The 4,579-nt window shown below is 33.5% G+C and overlaps 2 non-coding genes across 2 annotated transcripts; both read right to left on the bottom strand.

The window, feature by feature from the left end:
* Positions 1-373: 373 nt before the first annotated feature.
* On the bottom strand, positions 374-562 carry LOC148946617 (U2 spliceosomal RNA). Its single transcript, XR_016142485.1, has one exon. It is a non-coding gene; the product is annotated as a U2 spliceosomal RNA (small nuclear RNA).
* A 2,447-nt stretch (positions 563-3,009) lies between these two features.
* LOC148946616 (U2 spliceosomal RNA) lies at positions 3,010-3,196 on the bottom strand. The gene has a single exon (XR_016142486.1). It is a non-coding gene; the product is annotated as a U2 spliceosomal RNA (small nuclear RNA).
* Between the last annotated feature and the right edge of the window lie 1,383 nt (positions 3,197-4,579).

Here is a 4,579-nt window from a genome sequence, read left to right as displayed (position 1 = left end):
GATATTTGTCTCTCCCGAAATTATATTCCCTTGTCAATCTAGATTTGTTTCAAAGAATTAGCTAAGCCGATTTTAAAAAGACTGGCCTATTTTTCTGTCCGTATATAAGTTGTAGAGTGGTAGACTTTCAAAATTAGCCTACGCTACAAACATAAACCAATAGAGCTTAACCGCACTAGTAACCAATACTCTAAAGAAAGGAATTTTTACAATAATTAGTACATCAAAGAATTGGCTTGTAATGCTGATTCCAAATATATACAACTTATTATGTTTAATATTACTTATCCAGTAAACTTTTTATATATATCAGGCTTTAAAAGTGGTCACAGGCAAGGTTGTACCCACGGGGGGAGGGGGCTTCACCATCCCAAATTTTTGTCCCGCAACACTAACTGCAATACCGAGCCAACACGTGGAGGGTGCGGAGCAGGTTCCAACATTCCTCCAATTTCCAAAAATCAGTTTAATATTTTGGGTACTCTGTAGGGACCGCATCAGATATTAAGCTGATAAGAACAGATACTGCGCTTTGATCTTAGCCAAAAGGCCGAGAAGCGAAACAAGGAAGGAAAGAAATAACAAAAAAATAAAAAGGAAGGAAAGAAATAACAAAATACAAATTTGCGACAAGGGTATTTTAAATAAAGCTTCTTCTGAAGGCCATACAAGCTTAAGCCAATTTAGCAGAAATCAGGAGGAATGGGCACTTGTCTTATTTAAAGCCATCTTAAACTCTATACTAGTTTAACAAAAATTTCACTTCTTTATATTGAGGAAACTTATATTCATTTTAGGTAAATTCCCGTTTAACGGCAATCGCAGTCACCCCTCCCCTTCCAATGCCTAGATACAACCCTACATTATATGCAAAATTCGCCAATTTATTATTTATTATTTTTACTTATATCTCACTACAGTTGCCAATAATACCGATTAAAAGAAACACAACAACAAAATCTTCGTAAATTTTCGTTAAGAGACTAGGGCCACATTTAAATAATAGAGGAGGGAGGCTAAAGATAAACCGTAAGTGATTTTTTGTAGTCCAAAAACAAGTTGGAATTTTTCTATTATAGTGCTACTTTCAGAAGGGGACATACTCACCCAAGTTATAAGGCATGGCCTATCTCATAATCTCAATAAAAAAAAACCTTTCGTTAATATTTGGGGGAGTTCCCCGCTGTGAACTCCACAAAGACTGGATGGGATATTGGATATAAGTAAAAAAATCAAGTTGGAAAATAATTGCTATATATCTTGCATTATTGTTTATCTTCATTATCTGTTTCTCTTCTTTATTGTATCATTACTGATTTGATAACCTCGCCAGGGAAGGATTCAACAGCTTTATTTAAAAGAATCATGCCGGCTTGACGATCGGTTACAAACAAAGCACAAATATGCTCGAAAAACACAATCAGTACGCAATTATAAATTATACAACTAACCAAATCATCACTGAAATAAATATAAATAAAGAACAATAAAAAAAAAGATAATAATAGTAATTACGAATTAATACATTAAAAAACGATATATATATATATATATATATATATATATATATATATATATATATATATATATATATATATATATATATATATATATATATATATATATATATATATATATATATATATATATATATATATATATATATATATATATATATATATATATACGTATATATATATATCATTCAGCCCCACACTCGCCTACCGCCCTCAAGAAGATGCTTCTTTAGCCGGTTTTTAAATTGGGGTACTTTTTCTGCTTCCCTAATTGAGTCTGGAAAGGTATACCAGACCATCGGACACGTGTGCCTTACCAAATGGCTAGAAAAAACTGTACTTCTTGGCTCACTTACCAGATCCTCAGCATTTTTCGTAGCATATCCGTGATAAAATGAATTAAAACGAAATAAATTATTAGAAATATCAGGCGCAGAACCATTCAAACTCTGAAACACAAAATTAACTATCTGAAAATCTCTAATCTGACCCAAATTCAAAATCCTAAGTTTCCTAAAAATTGACTCTATACTTAAAACTCCTGTATCATACCTACCAGTTAACCACACTGCTTTATTTTGTTGAATCTGCACTCGTTTAAAATTGCACGTAAAATCACTAGCCCAAATCAGATATGCATAATTTATATACGGCGCAATCAAAGAATGATATAAGAGAATTAAAATATGAGAAGGTAAAAAATGTTGGAAACCTCTTAAAATACCAAGGCCACGCGCTACCTGACACGCAACCACATCAGCGTGTCTTCTCCAGCTGAGGTACTGATCGAGAATGAATCCTACGTACCGCACTTCCTCATCCCGCTTAAGTAAAGAACCATTTATTGCTATTTCACTGGGGAGATTTGGAGATATACAAGTCCGATTAAACAGAATATAATTACTCTTTGCCGCGTTAATGCTAAGTAAGCTAGTGCCTACAAACTCACTCAACCCTCGCTGGACCAATTCTTCAAGAGTCTTCGCTACCACAACAAGTACTGTATCGTCGATGAAAGATGTCATAGACACACCAAAAGTATAGAACCGCATACTGTCGACATACACTAAATGCAACAGGGTTCCTAAGACGGAACCCTGAGGAACTCCACATGAAACAGGAAAAAACTAGAAAAATTCTCTCCTATATTTATCCTCACTGACCTACCATTGAAAAACCAACTAAAAAATTCAAACATCTCTCTTTTGCACCCACATCTCTTAATCTATCCAATAAAATACTGAAATTAGCGGTATCAAACGCTTTTTTTTAAACCAATAGAGCTGAACCCAAATAGTAACCAAAACTCTAAAGAAAATTTTTTTTATAACAATTGAAACATTAAAGAATTGGTTTGTCTTACTGATTCCAAAATATATACAATGCGTTAGGTTTCATGTTACTTGTTACATAAACTTATGATAAGTAATAGGCTCTAAAAGTGGTCATAGGAAAGGCTGTATCCAAGGGAGGGGGAGGGGTGACCACCCGAAATTTTTTTCCAAAACACTGACTACAACACCAAGCCAAAACGGGGAGGAGCACAGCAAGCCACTATATCCCTCCAATTTCCAAAAATCAGTTTAATATTTTGGGTACTGTGTAGGGACCGTATCAGATCTTAAGCTGCTAAGAAGAGATACTACACTTTGATCTTAGCCAAAAGGCTGAGAAGCGATATATGTGTAATGAGGAGAAACAACTAATAAATAAAAAGGAATGAAAGAAATAACGAAAAGGCAATAAAAGAAGAGGAAATAAATTTACGTCAAGGATGTTTTAACTAAAGCTTCTTCTCTAGGCCGTACAAACTTAAGCCAATTTAGAAGAAATCAGGGGGAAACGGTCGCTTGTCTAATTTAAAGCCCTCTTAAACTAAACACTAGTTTAACAAAAATTTTACTTCTTTATATTTTGGAAATTTATATTTATTTCAGAGTAAATTCCCGTTGAACGGTATTCCCAGTCACCGCTCCCCATGCAATGCCTAGATATAACCCTGTGTTATATAAAAAATTTGGCTGATTTATTTATTATTTTTACTTATTTCTTACTGCAGTTGCCAATAATGCTGATTAGAAGAAAAACAACAGTAAAATATCCGTAAAGTTTTGGGCTACGCTACATTTAAGCAATAAAGGAAGGGGGCTACATGTAAACTGTATGTTATTCAAGTCAAAAAGAAATTGGAATTTTGCTATTATAGTTCTTCGTTCCGAAGGGGACAAATCTACCCAAGGTATAGTGTATGGCCTTTCTCGAAATCTCTAAGAAAAAAAAAAAAAAAAAAAAAAAAAAAAAAACCGTTACTATTTGGAGGAGTTCACCACCGTGAACTCTACAAAGGGCGGATGGGATATAAGTCAAGAAACTCAAGTTGGAAAATAAATGCAAGGCAATATATTTTGTATTATTGTTTCTGATATCATAATCATTTGATAACCTAAACCAGGTAAGAACAGTAAACCTGGGTAAATATCTGAATTTTTAGGCTTTTGACTTTTTTTTTTTTTAGCAAAAAACGGCTCACGGATAACAGATATAGGAAAATCGCAAAAAAAGTTAACACAGATTCGACTTTTAACCGTGGAAGCAAGCAAAATAGCAAAAAGACACATTTCGAAAATATAGGAATAGGAGCAGACTAAACTAAGTCCTGGAAGCCAAAAAAATATATTAAAAAGGCTAGCCTGTATAAGGCAAGATATGTGTAATTTAGAAATGTATTTCTTATCTTCCACGTTCATTTTCTTGATGTATCCTCTTAGTTTTTGGGGATTTAATATTTCTTCGAAGGCTTTTGAGTTTCTTATAATATAGTTTCTCAGTTATCTGTATTATGATCCAAAAAATATTTAATTCAAAGTAACCTCTGTGTTGTTTAAAGCATGAGAAGAAATATTTGCACACAGCTATTGAATCATTATGACACATTAATTAGTCACTTGAATAAAAACCCACGGAAACTCTGATTCCGCAGAGGCCTAAGAATTTCAAATAAGTCCTATGCGTCTGCCATGTACCTTACATCAGCAGCATCATTTTATGTTTCAACTGAAAGT

Source organism: Artemia sp. Qi Xiang Cuo, chromosome 11, assembly GCF_049724085.1.
Source record: "Artemia sp. Qi Xiang Cuo chromosome 11, ASM4972408v1, whole genome shotgun sequence".
In the NCBI taxonomy this organism is placed as follows: Eukaryota; Metazoa; Arthropoda; class Branchiopoda; order Anostraca; family Artemiidae; genus Artemia; species Artemia sp. Qi Xiang Cuo.
This window is presented reverse-complemented; position numbering and strand designations above follow the sequence as displayed.